This window comes from Hylobates moloch, unplaced genomic scaffold (assembly GCF_009828535.3).
Source record: "Hylobates moloch isolate HMO894 unplaced genomic scaffold, HMol_V3 SCAFFOLD_4, whole genome shotgun sequence".
Taxonomy (NCBI): Eukaryota; Metazoa; Chordata; class Mammalia; order Primates; family Hylobatidae; genus Hylobates; species Hylobates moloch.
Genome location: NW_026652279.1, coordinates 89,555,466 through 89,570,099, shown reverse-complemented (window position 1 = coordinate 89,570,099; position 14,634 = coordinate 89,555,466). Strand labels below are relative to the sequence as shown.

Below are 14,634 nucleotides of genomic sequence, written 5' to 3'. Positions count from 1 at the left end.
TCTGGCCTGGATACAATGTCCTTTTCCAGGTGTATAACAAACTATGTATTTTTTTCATTTCAAAGTATGTGTTTGGTCGTTTTCAATATATCCTTTTTGCGATTTTCATATAAAGTCCTACCTAACTTAAATAATTCTTGCTGTTTCCTTGTGTCCATACTTGGGCCAGGTGGACCTTGAGACTAGGTTCCTTGAGTTTAAGAGCACAGTTCTTTCGCTAATGAGGCCCATTCTGCCTGGGGGGAATATGTGGCCTAGGACCAGGTTGGGGAGGTCACGAGCAAAGAGGACAGCTGACTGGATAGAGATCAGGAACCCCCAGGCAAACACTGGGGTCATGAAGGGGTGAAAATTCTGTCAAGACCTGCCAACAAATATAGGCAAGGAAAGAATATAATTTTTTAAAAACATGAAAGTGAACCATTTTCCTTATCATAGAATGTTCTCTTAATTTTTCCTCTTTTTGGGGATAGAATGCTAAAGAATACTTAAAACTCTCTGTCTGCTGTAAAGGATAATTATTGAGCAAACATCTTTGTCACCTGAGTATGTATCCTTCTGTGGAGGTAGAATCCAGTCCGTGACCTTGACTGGGGTGATACTTGCAGGGCAGATGCTCAGGGTGGCTAGAGCGTGTGAATGTGCAGTGAGTACATGGGTCTGGAGTGAGCAGAGAGGAGATGGGGGTACAAGTGTGTGATTACTCTGGGGTGCATACTTCAAAGCCCCGAGAAGATGTTTCCCGGGAAGGCATGATGCCAAGGGCGGGGCACCAGGAGCAGCAGGGCTGGGTTCTTGCGCTGCCATCTTAGTGTGGCTGAGTAAGGCACGGGCTCCCACCGAGCCTCACTTTCTTCAGCTGTCAGACAGGGCCACAGAGTACCGCCTCTTCCTGTGCCATAGGAGTGCTGTGAAGATAAAAAGCATAATTTACTTAAGCTCTTTGAAGACTGAAATAGTACTCCATGGAAATTCTATTGTTTATTCTGATTTTCTCATTATGTAAGGTACTGTAGTTTAATATTGTAGGAAGGTGTCCTTTGAGATCTGATTATAGGTCTCAATTGTCTTGGGGAACTGGGATAGCTCTGGGAAATGCTGACAATCTCTCAAAACATCTGGTGGAGATTAGCCAAGGAGTATCCCTGGCAACACTCTGTGAGAATGAGAACAGCTGTCAAGATGGAAGTCTGGTATTGAGCTCTTCAGCCTATAATTAACACACCTCTCACCCACCTTAGAAAGGGCTCCACTTGCTCTTTAAAATTGGAGTTTGTTTTTAAACACAGGTCAGGAGACAGTTAATTCTTGGTTGGTTGTGCTGTCAAACGGCTGTTTGTTTTTATCCTACAGAGTGTGCTGGACTTGAGTCTGATGAGGGGATGAACTCAGCTGACGATTTTGGCAGCCATTTTATTAGATTTAACACACCTCTTAGTTTTCTTACCAAGTTCACAATTAAATAGGGAGTATCTATAAAGAAAAAAGAGATATTATAACTCTATCTTTATAACTCTAGCTTATTTTTTACTTTCTAGGAGACAATAAGTGAAATGTGTAGTTTTAGTGTGGCTTTCTGAGCCAAGATGTAGGGTCATGCCTATGGCTTTCCTTCTTAGCATAGCTGAAGCAGCCACACTTAATTTTGCAGAGTAACTAAGACCCTGGGCTATAAAGTCAGGCAAACCAGGGCTAAATGTTGGTATATATTCCAGATGTCTTTCTGATTATTTTTCAGTGTGCAAACCCACACAGGCAAAATAAATCCATATTTTCTACTTCTATAAAAGTAGAGCCATACTTTATAATTAGTTTATAAATCTTAATTTTCCACTCAATTTATACTATTTCCACATAACTAAATATTCATCTGCAGTTTATAATGATTTCATAGTATTTTATTGTATGTATTTAAGCAACCCTCTATTATTTATTTAGATTGCTTTTAATTGTTTGCTTTTCTAAATCTGCAATTAATAACCTTGTGGATACTACTCAATGCTTGTTTCTTATTATTTCATTAGTATTAAGGACAGGCATAGGAGTCTTTTTCAAAATGTATGAAAAAATCTTAAAGTGTTTCTTAGTACTGTAAAGTAACTTCCAAACAGGTTGTCAAGAAAGGATAGAGAACAGTATTTTTGTACTGATGGAAATAACTGACCTGGGCAAGAGAAAAACTAATGTTGGAAGAGAAGGCAGAATGGTGGGATCAATGTCCTTGAGTAGATGAGAGAGATGGGACCTTAGTGCATTTCTCAGAGTGTTTTGTGTTGCTATAAAAGAATATTTGACTGAAGCAGAGGTGATCAGTTGACCTGATACTGACCCAGAAGTGGTGGCTGGGTGGTTTATAAAGAAAAGAGATGGGCTGGGCCTGGTGGCTCAGGCCTGTAATTCCAGCACTTTGGGAGGCCGAGGCTGGCAGATCACCTGAGGCCGGGAGTTCGAAACCAGCCTGACCAACATGGAGAAACCCCGTCTCTACTCAAAAAACAAAATTATCCCAGTGTGGTGGCACATGCCTGTAATCCCAGCTACTTGGGAGACTGAGGCAGGAGAATTGCTTGAACCCAGGAGGCAGAGGTTGTGGTGAGCCGAGATCGCACCATTGCACTTCAGCCTGGGCAACAAGAGCAAAACTCTGTCAAAAAAAAAAAAAAGAGATTTACTTGGCTCACAACTCTGATGGCTGAAAGTTCAAGACTGTGTGTCTGCATCTGGCAAAGGCCTTAGGCTGCTTCCACTCATGGTGGAGGGCAAAGGGGAGACAGTGAGTGCAGAGACCACGTGCTGGAGAGGTGAAGCAAGAGAGACGGGCAAGGTGCCAGGCTCTTTTTAACAATCAGCTCTTGGGGAAACTAATAGAGCAAGAGATCACTCACCCCTGCCTGCCCCAGGGAAGGCATTCATTTATTTATGAGGGCTCTAACTCCATGACCCAAACGCCTCCCATTAGGCCCCATGTCCAATATTGGGGACCAAATTTCAGGATGAGGTTCGGAGGGGACAAATAGCCAAACCATAGGCATTCACAGATGGGCACTTTAAACAAGAATAAGGAGAATTCATCTCAGGTAATGAGCAGGCAGGTAGCATATGTGGGAGAAGATGCTAGAAGGCTGATAGGGTGATGGTAGGAGTCAGCAGTTCTATTCTGATTGCTTTAACTTTCTTAGTGAAAGAGGAAACAAGGTCATGAGTTTGACAGTACAGGAGAAGATACGGAAGGTTTGGGGTGAGAAGAGAAGACATAAAATACAGTCAATTCTCAGTATTTGTAGATTCTATATAGCCATCAGGGCCGACTAGACTTTCAAGATCATGAATTTAAAGTAAGACAATCAATGTGACTGTGTTTTCCTCTAGCTACATTAGTGAGTCTGATGAAGCCATACAGAGGGAGAGCCATACAAGGGAGTGATTATGATGACTGTCCTTTATGGTTTATGTCTGTGTGTGTGTGTGTGTGTGTATATATATATATATATATATCCCCAAAAATTGTTAGCATAACAGGAGCCAAGAATATCTTTTTAATTTAATTCACCTACTTGCTAAAGTTAATTTTCATTCCCCAAATTAGTACTTGCAGTGCTTTTCTGGTCATTTGCAGACATGCGCATGCTCAGGACTGCAAAAAATCTCCAGTCATCCCAGGTGCATGTTCCCAGCTGAGGTTGAACAAGGCCACAGTCTGCCTTCCCGTTTCAGCTCTTATACTATAAGCGTCATCTTTGTGGTCTCTTTAGTGCCGTGTTTTTAGCATTTTTTGTGCTTTTTATTGGTGACTTTGCTGTTTAAAATGCCCCCTGTCCAAGTGTAGTGCTCAAGTGCTGCCCAGGATTCCTGAGTGCAAGAAAGGCTTGCCTTATGCAGAAAATACGTATGCTAGAGAAGCTCCATTCAGAAGTGCGTTTTAGTGCTTTTGTCTGTGAATTAAATGTTAATGAATCAATAACATATATTAAATAAGGTGTCCTTAAACAGAAACATACATAAAATAAGATTATGCTTATTGGTTGATGAAAATGTTATGGCCAGAAGCTTGCAGAGACCTGACTCTGTATTTCACCTAAGAGCGATGGTTTAGTGTTTGTTAATTCAGCATTCCTGACAACTTTATAGGACATAGCTACTGTGAATAATAAAAATAGACTATATTGTCTAGAAGAATAGGAGAGTGCATGAACTAAGAAAGTATAATACTATTGTTGGGCAGCCATCAGGGCCCACTAGACTTTCAAGATCATGAATTTAAAGTAAGACAATCAATGTGACTGTGTTTTCCTCTAGCTACATTAGTGAGTCTGATGAAGCCATACAGAGGGAGAGCCATACAAGGGAGTGATTATGATAACTGTCCTTTATGGTTTATGTCTGTGTGTGTGTGTGTGTGTGTGTATATATATATATATATATATATATATATATATATATATATATATATTATATATATATATATATATATATATATATATATATATATATATATATAGTCCCCCAAAATTGTTAGCATAATAGGAGCCAAGAATATCTTTTTAATTTAAATAAATTTTTAAAAAATGCATGTTTCTCTGACATCCCTCAATAAAAATAAAGACTGTTTCCTAGGACACATAAACTGTGACCAATATTTTTGACTAGTGGAGACTAGAATTTGATGGCATCCACTCAGGGACACCTGGCTTTCCTTGTGTGCTTTGTACACACTGAGAATTTTCTGGTAAATCAGGCATGATTCAGTTTTCTTTTCTCTTTGTATTTGTTTATTTAGTTCAGGATTTGGGGGCATCTGGTAGTTTGTCAGGACTGGAATCCATGCCTTACCAATTACTAGCAGAACAACCTCTTTTAACCTCAGTTTTCTCATCTAGAGATAATGTTAGTATCTTCTCATTGGGTTGTGTAAACTTAAAAGACGATATTTGCAAGGTGCTTTAAAAGTAGTGTCAAACACATAGTATGTCCCTACAAGCCAGCAGTAGTTGTTGTGGTGATGATGATTATGGTATTGGGAAGCTGGCCCATAGTTAGGAATGTAGGAAGTAGCAGCCGCCAGTTCTTACTTCAGACAATAGGGACTGCGTTCTGACTGGAGAAGAATGGGTCTCAGCTCAGACTCGGGAAATGTCTCACCAGTTTCCCGAAGAACCCACTTGGTATCTTTAGATCATAAAAGAGTAAGATGTCAGAAAAAGAGACATTCTCGGTGCATGTACAATAGCTGTTGGCCTGCCTACCCTGGGCCAGGTCCCAGGCTGTCAGGCCAGCCTGTGGGAGAGATACGGAGAGGGAAGAAGAGGGAGTCCCAGTGGTTGGATGGGGAGGCCACCCTCTGAAACAATCATCAACAGAAATCTTGCTAGAAGGGAGGCAATAGGTCACACATTGAGGTAAGGCCGGTTGAAGCTAGACAAGTAGATGAACCAGACACCACACATTGCTAAACCAAAAAGCTAGAGAGAGGTGAGGCAAGAGAGGGTTGGAGAAAGAAGGGTGCTCTGGGTGAGGCAGTGAAGACAACAAGATGTAGATGAGGGGAAGGACCCACTGGAATGGATCATTATTGATGGACCCCCCCGCCCCCCGCTTCAGTGGAAGGGGACTCCCTTCCTCTCATGTGGGTCTTGGTGCTATTGCTATTGAACCAGAGGCAGGTGGTTATCGTGAAGCGGCCAGGTTGGAAGCCAGCAGCTACCCGTCCAAGATTTAGGGAGCACATACTCAATTTAAAATCTGCCGTCCCTTCTGCAGAGTGGCATGACAATATTTGCAGACTGTATCTCCTATTTTTTTTAAATTGACAACTAGATTTTTTTGTTTTTTGTTTTTGAGGTGGAGTCTCACTCTGTTACCCAGGATGGAGTGCAGTGGCACGATCTGGCTCACTGCAACCTGCACCTCCAGGGTTCAAGCGATTCTTCTGCCTCAGCCTCCCCAGTAGCTGGGATTACAGGCACTTGCCATCATGCCCTGCTATTTTTTTTTTTTTTTTTTAGTAGAGATGGGGTTTCACCATGTTGGCCAGACTGGTCTTGAAATCCTGACCTCTAGTGATCCGCCCCCCTTGGCCTCCCAAAGTGCTGGGATTACAGGCATGAGCCACTCCTCCTGGCCTGAAAACAATTTTTTTTTTTTTTTTTTTTTTTTGAGACTGAGTCTTGCTGTGTTACCCAGGCTGGAGTGCAGTGGCGCAATCTCAGCTCACTGCAACCTCCACCTCCCGAGTTGAAGCAATTCTCCTGCCTCAGCCTCCCAAGTAGAGTAGCTGGGACTACAGGCATCCACTACCATGCCTGGCTAATTTTGTATTTTTAGTAGAGATGGGGTTTTGCCATGTTGGCCAGGCTGGTCTCAAACTCCTGACCTCGTGATTCACCCGCCTTGGCCTCCCAAAGTGCTGGGATTACAGGCATGAGCCACTGCGCCCAGCCACAACTAGTATTTTTAATATATCCTTGGGATGGTTGAAAAATTAAGGTAAAGAGAATCTAAATTTTCTTCTAGGTTAGTCAGGAAGGGTTTCATGGAGAAAAGTAAGAGGAAGAAGAAGACTTAGTAAAAGAAAAGAAACAAAGGGAAAGGGGCAGATAGTTCCAAAAGAGAATTCTGTTTCAGGTGTGAAGAAAGGTCTCAGAGTTGGGGACAAGAATTTAGGAAAGGGAATAGAGATGGAGCTGGCAGTTGCTTGGTAGCTCAAAGGTGGTAAACTTGGGAATAGGAACTGCCAAGGAAATATAGGAAGGGGCTGGCATCCCAAAGAGGAAATTAGGAACTGAAATGCTAGCATTGGATCTGTGGGGTAGAGGAAGAGGAAACTATGAGAGAGACAGCATTATGACCCACACCATGACGGGTGTGTGGGAGGCGGTTAACAAACAGGACGTTTCTTCACCACACGAACAAATGAAGGTGGAGAGGGGTGGCTTGCTCAGTGGGGCCACCTGGAGTGTGGTTGAGACCTGAGCCTCTGGTGTCAGCCAAGGCATGGCTCTGATCTGTCTTGACAGGAACAAATGCTTGCTATTCAGACACACATGCTCCACAGAAAAGGAGATTTGTAGAAGCCAAAGAGAAAGCTTCTCTTTTCTCTTTGCATTATACAATATTTGACATATACAAACTAATATATGCAAGTCATGAAGAAAAATGCACAAAGGTACAAAGGCAACTAGAAGAGTACTGATGCCATTGAAATTGTTTGAGGTCCTACTGGATTCCATTATTCCCTGGGGTTAAACGGTATTTCAGAATGATTTGAAGTTGCAGTTACCTGATTTTAAGTTGCATTTACCTGATTTCTAATGAGGTCAAGTATCTAAGGTCCATTAGTGTTTTCTCTTCAGTTTGAAATAAATTCTTGTTTAAATCTTTTTCCCATTTGCCTCCCTCATTGGTTTATCTTTTTTATTCATTTGTACAAGGTTTTAACATTTTTGTAAAGAATTCTCCATAATGACCACTCATCAGTTAAATTTGTTGTAAATATTTTCTTGCTTTTCTCGTTTGTCTTTTCACCTTATGACAGCTTTTGTTTAACAGAAGTTCTTAATTTTAGAGTCACAATAATTTTAGAGCACATAGAAATCTGTGAACTCATCACACGTATCTTTCCCTCAGGGTGACATCTTACATAACTGTAGCATGATATCAAAACCAGGAAATTCTGGCTGGGTGCAGTGGCACATGCCTGTAATCCCAGCACTTTGGGAGGCTGAGGCGGGTGGATCACCTGAGGTCAGGAGTCCGAAACTAGCCTGACCAACATGGTGAAACCCCATCTCTACTAAAAATACAAAATTAGCCAGGTGTGGTGGTGTGTGCCTGTGATCCCTCCCTACTCAGGAGGCTGAGGGAGGAGAATCACTTGAACCCGGGAGGTGGAGGTTGCAGTGAGCCGAGATCATGGCAGGAGAATCGCTTGAACCCGGGAGGTGGAGGTTGCAGTGAGCCCAGATCGCGCCATTGCACTCCAGCCTGGCTGGGCAACAAGAGCGAAACTCCGTCTCAAACAAACAAACAAACAAACAAAACAAACCCCAAACCACCCCCAACAAAAAATACCCAGGAAATTCACACTGGTACAAAACCATTAACTAGATGACAGACCTTGTTCAGTCTTTGCCAGTTTTTACATGAACTTCTTGTGTGTGTGTGTGTGTGTGTGGGTGTGTGTGTGTGACCTATATGGTTTCACAGAGAAGTTTTACCAAACTTTCAGGAAGTAGATGATTCCAATCATATATTACATTGTTCCACATAAAATATTACTATTCAACCCATAGAAAATTGACTCTGAGTAGTATATTTGATATAAGTATGATTCAAGTTGTAATATCAAGAATTTATAACAATACTGTGCTTGTCAATTTTGCTTGACTATTGAAGTGATTTTTTAATTGTTTTTATTTTTCCATAGAAGTAAACAACATAGTGCCCTTGAAAAAAATGCAAATAAATACTTTCTTATATCAATTTAAACTGGAACTCCATACAGCTGAGGCAGATAGAAGCACCATTTTGTCTTTGGAAAAGCTCTTTTAGTAAAAGGATTATTTAACAATAGTTTGAAAATTTTATTCTAGAAAGTAGAGTTTCATAATCGAGTCTCAAAATAGATCCAAGTCTGTTTTAAATAAAAACAAATTAAAAGCCAAGCCACAAAAAAATAATTCAGAGATTTGGAACCAACTCCAGAAATGTCTACTAAGACGGTAAATCAACACCCAGCTACAGTAGGGGAAGGGGAAGAAATTGGACAAGTGACTAACATCATTTCAAAATAAAAAATTTAAAAATACACGGAAGTGTTGCTTCCTACTTTTATTTTCATTTTATGTATTTTTAAATTGTTTCTGAAACAGATACAAAGCATGCAGTATTTACCTCTCAATCCACCTTACTGTTGTTCACACTAACTAGAATGGAGTCCCTTAAAAGGCTGCTAAAAAAGCAGAGTTTCCACATTTATCTTTTTCAAACTTGGCTCCAAAAAAAAAAAAAATCCCAAGAAAGTAACCCACAGTTCTTTGTCTATCATCTGAACTGTAAGTTAGTATAAATAATCTAGTTTTATGGGAATAATAGACACTGTGGACTACTAGACAGAAGGAGGGAGGAAGAGAGGTGTGGGTTGAAAAACTACCTGTTGGCAACTATGCCCACTACCTGGGTGCACAGGTACCCATGTGACAAACTTGCACAGGTACACCCATGTCTCTAAAATAAAAGTTAAAAATTTTTTAAATCTAATTTTGATTATAATTAAAGAGACAAGGGTGGATAGTGTCATCTACTGAATGATGTCCAAAGAGCTTCATAAAGATGATAGTTAAATGTTAACCCATTGAGAGGAGGTAATCATTAGAGCATTATTGTAGCAAATCCTCTCACAAACTTTGTATTCTTAGGTTTCTAATACCAATTTAAAATCCCTTTGATTCATTTGGTGCCATTTCTTCACAGATCCATTTCCAATCCCTGGAGTGTCAGAGATTACTCTGCACTCTAACTTGAAAGTTCCCTCTGTTCCCAGGTGTAGTGGCATCTTTGCAACTGCCTGGTGGAAACTTTTTTGTCATCTCTCCTGTCAGTATTGCATTAAGTGCACTCAGCCCGCCATGTGGGCCTTCACTTGTCATTTTAATGGATTGCTGGGCAGCTACTATAAAGGAAGTCTGTCCAGGAAACACTATGATTGGAGACCACATTCAAGAGGCGCTCACAGAGCAGTGATTAATAGGAGCCTTTTTGCCCCTATTCAATACCATTCTTTTTATAGCTGATTGTCAGAGGCTTTGAAAATAAGCCACCTTGTGAAATGAAAGAATGTGTCCACATTTTGGATGGATAAAGGATCCAGATTCATTTATGCAATTTATGAGAAAACTAATAGTTTTTAGTGATTAAGCTACTTTCAATTTTAAAAGTCTATTTCTAATGTTCTAAAATTAAAATGGTGGAAATATTTTCACACACCATGTAATTCCTTTTTCTGCCATGGGTGTCCATGGATGTCTCAGGCTGGTCAGTCAATTACGTGCCTCAATTCTTTGCCATGATCAAACTCCTACATGGCCCCATTGTATTTTTCTTTTAATATATTATTGAGTTCTTTTTGCTGAAATTCTATTTAGAATTTTTATCTGCACGTTATACCAATTTTAATAAAGGGGTGTAGCTATCTCTGACTGTAATTTTGGATTTGTCTATTTCTCTTTGCAATTCTTTTTTTTTGAAACGGAGTTCCGCCCTTGTTGCCCAGGCTGGAGTGCAATGGCATGATCTCAGCTCACCGCAACCTCCACCTCCCAGGTTCAAGTGATTCTCCTGCCTCAGCCTTCCAAGTAGCTGGGATTACAGGCATGCGCCACCATGCCCGGCTAATTTTGTATTTTTAGTAGAGATGAGATTTCTCCACTTTGGTCTGGCTGGTCTCAAACTCCCGACCTCAGGTGGTCCACCCGCCTCGGTGTCCCAAAGTGCTGGGATTACCAGCATAAGCCACCGTGCCTGGCCTCTTTTTTTTCTGTTCCTGCAGAGCAGGGCTACTCCAAAGGCAGTACGTTGAGAATTGCCTCTCTTTGCAATTCCGTTAAGTTCTGTTTCATGCAGTTTGAAACTCTATTTCTAGGTATACAAATAATTATGACTTTTGTTTGTTTGTTTTAAGGAGTGGAGAGTTTAATAGGCAAGAAGGAAGGGAGAAGACACAAGGAAGAAGCTCCCCTGTACAGAGATGGGGGAGGGGTGCTCCAAAGCTGTAACAGGAGGTCCTCAAGTGCGGTGAACACCAGCCAGGTATATAAGCAGAGGCTGGAAGAGGCGATGTCTGATTTGGATAGGGCTCAGGGAATTGGTTTGTCCAAGTATGTCATTCACGTAGCCTGCAAAAAACCTGGCCCTCCCACCCAAGCCTTTTAATATGCAAAAGCACGGTGCCATAGATGTTCTACACACGTGGGGATATGTGGGGGCAGCCATGTTGCCAGGAACATGTGGGGAAAGGGCAAGAAGGCCCAGCAGAATCGCCATGTTGGATGGACTCATTTTCTCATGGCTTGCATTTGCATATCAAAGGTTGCCGGCCTGGCTCTAAGGGCCAGAGCTTTGCAAGAAACTTTTCTGGAGATGCTTTAAAAGATGAAAACTTCCCAAGGACTCCTTTTCCTCTCTATCTGCCTAAAATAATTTCTTAGTAACTCTTACAACATTTCCCCTTGTGGAGATGCCACACCAACTGCTGCTAGGGGATTTTGGGCGACGACTCTTTCTGGCTACTTCCTGCTGAAAAGGGGTGTTGAGTGGGAAACAACAGCTAGGGCTCCTCCTGGGGTCCATCTAAGGGTCTCGGAAGAATGGTGTGTCCATGGGTGTTCAGTTTACAGCACTAGTTGGAATTTGATTGCTTCTAGGCGAGAAGAAACAATTTGAGTTATAGTTTTGAATATAGGGGGTCCAAATGTTAATACAAGACACATAAGCAAGAGAGGGCTTAATAAAGGGGCCAACCAATTTCATAAAGAAGACGAATTCATTAAAGAGGGATTGTAGCCATCCAGGGCTGAAGCCAGCATTTTCCCTGAGCTTGTCAATAATTTTTTTTTTTTTTTTTTTTGAGACTGAGTCTCACTCTGATGTCTAGGCTGGAGTGCAGTGGCACAGTCTCGGCTCACTGCAATCTCCGCCTCCTGGGTTCACGCCATTCTCCTGCCTCAGCCTCCCGAGTAGCTGGGACCGCAGGTGCCCACCACCACTCCTGGCTGATTTTTTGTATTCGTAGTAGAGATGGGGTTTCACTGCGTTAGCCAGGATAGTGTTGATCTCCTGACCTCGTGATCCACCTGCCTTGGCCTCCCAAAGTGCTGAGATTACAGGTGTGAGTCACTGCGCCCGGCCACCTGTCAGTAGTTTTTTTGTATTTTTTTTTTTTTTTTAGATGGAGTCTTTCTCTGTCGCCCAGGCTGGAGTGCAATGGCGCGATCTTGGCTCACTGCAACCTCTTCCTCCCAGGTTCACCCCATTCTCCTGCCTCAGCCTCCCGAGTAGCTGGGACTACAGGCACCCACCACCACACCTGGCTATTTTTTTTTTTTTTTTTTGTATTTTTAGTAGAGGCAGGGTCTCACCGTGTTAGCCAGGATGGTCTTGATCTCCTGACCTCGTGATCCGCCCGCCTGGGCCTCCCAAAGTGCTGGGATTACAGGCGTGAGCCACCGTGCCTGGCAATAATTTTTATTTGATCTTTAAGTACCTCTACTTGACTGGAGGTGTTAATCTAAAAGCAGCATGTTTCGTTTAAAAGTGCATCACTAAACTTAATAAAAAGTCCTAGCAGACTCAGTCATAGTAAAACTTTCGTGCTTTTGTCAACTATTATCCCTGCTATAAGGCTAATAATTAAGCGAGATAGTACTGCAATGGAAACTCTGTGTCCAATATTTCAGTTAGAAGGTGTTACTGTGTATAACCCTATTGCAAACAGTAGAGCGAGCACAGCAATTCCCACAAGTGTGGTGTGGTAGATAATTTCCATCTAAAATTTTAATTGCCAAGATATAGAATTCCCCATTGGGGGTCTATGAAGTTTCTTGGTTTTATTTTCCCAAAACACACAAACCCCTGGGTTATGGGCACCTTGCTCACTTTCATTACCTGGCAGAATTTGCAGGATAATTGCCAGAACCAGCATATTGATTCACATTTTTACGTTACCCATCCCTTTTTTTTCCCCCAAGCTGATCACCACTTGATTCACAGGAATAAGCAGGGTTAGTCTAAAATGTAGGCAAAAAGCTTAAAAATAATTAAAGAGACTAGGATGTAATGACAAATGTATGATAAGCTTTGCAGCAAAATTTTTCTCTCCAGTCCTCATTTTTGGTAAAAACTAATTATGAGTAAACTTTAGTCTTATACCTGGCCTGATCATTTGCATAAAGTGCAGCAAGAATGGTTATTTTTACATAGGCCTTTTGGATTGGCTTTGATGAAACGCTGTTCCACAAGGAATTTCAAATAAGACTTTTAAAGCCGAGCCCAGCCATGGGTTTGTATCCTCTGATACCTGCGAGTTGGGTGATAAACTCGGAGCTTGCAGACCTGTTAAAAAATGGCATTCTTTACTGACCACAGGTTAGGAACCCTGTGCAGGGACTGTGTAGACAAGGTATAAGGCCAGCTGTCCCCAAGGAGCTTTTATTGGCTCTGCATGTCAAACTTGATTCCTTAACGGGAAACACACCCTTTCAGTCAAAGCCTTGGTAACAGTTGTGATCTGTTGACAAAGAAAAATGGATTCTTATTGCACTGATGTAAACAATTATATTGCCATAAGTTAAGAGTATTCCCAGATAGTTAAAAAAACACGCTCCAAATTTTGTTCATAGTAATATACCTTACTCAATTATTAAAGGCCACGATAAAGAGTTTAAACTAATTTTCCTTTACTCTGAAAAACAAAACAAGGATTAGCAATATTCCAAGCAAAAGTTAAAAAGTTTGCTTTAACTTCCTGAGTGTAGTCCATTTAGTTAACTCTTGTTTTGCTTGGTATTTTTGAACATGTTAGTTCTTTATGAGTCTCATACATTCTCTCTCTATTCCAATGTTACAATCTTCAAAGCTATTAACAACCTGTATTTGAGAACACCTGTTAAAGTCTTTAATATAGCTTGATTATAAACCATCTTTTGAGAAGGAATAAAGACAACAATTGTCTGCAAATAGCAACATTTCCAGGATAGTTACAGTTAAAAACATGACTGACAGAGAGGTTTGTTTATATCTGTGGTTTACAATAACCTTACCCTTAATTATGATGATAGCATATGCTTAGACACTAGAATTTTAGAAATCTCATACAATTTTGAACATATATTAGTATTATTCACCAAAATGTAACTTAAAGAAGATTGGACATCATTTTGGCAATCTCATGCACCATAAATTATTTTGCCAAAATGACTCAAAAGGCAAAAACCTTTTATTAGCCTTTATTATGACATGAAAATCCTATTTAAAGCCAAATTTTACCCTTGTATTAGTTTGTTAATGCTAACCCTAATTTGTTTAAATGAAGCCTTGTAGGTCATTCCATCTAATCCTAACCAATGTGAACATGAGGTGAAATTTCCACAAACCTTGTATAACCCTTTACTAAAGGGCAGATTAGGGTCTTAAGACCTCCTTGCTATGCTTTTATTTCAAATAATTATAATTTTTATGTCCTCTTCATGCCTTGACTATTTTATCTCTATGAAACTTCATCTTTGGTAATATTCTTTGCTCTAAAATATACTTTGTATTATGTTATTAATATCATTACAATAGTTTTTTTTCTAACTGGTATTTGCATGGTACAACTTTTCCTATTGTATATATTGGTACAAATAAAATTCAAGATTATATATACAGTCGTATAACACATAATGACATTTTGGTTAACAACGCACTGCATACACGATGGTGACCCCATAAAGTTATAATGGAGCTGAAAAATTCCTATGTCGTAGCCATCACGGCGCAATGTGTTACCTTTCCTATGTTTAGATATGCAAGTATTTATCATTGTGTTACAATTGCCTATAGCAGTGGTCCCCATCCTTTTTGGCACCAGGGACTGGTTTCATG

The 14,634-nt window shown here is 40.7% G+C and overlaps 1 long non-coding RNA gene across 1 annotated transcript in view; it reads left to right on the top strand.

Moving 5' to 3' along the window:
* LOC131383383 (uncharacterized) overlaps positions 1-14,634 on the top strand; it is a 28,942-nt gene continuing 14,308 nt past the window's right edge. The window contains exon 1 of the long non-coding RNA XR_009213372.1: positions 1-64. This is a non-coding gene — a long non-coding RNA (uncharacterized LOC131383383). The remainder of the gene's footprint in view (positions 65-14,634) is intronic.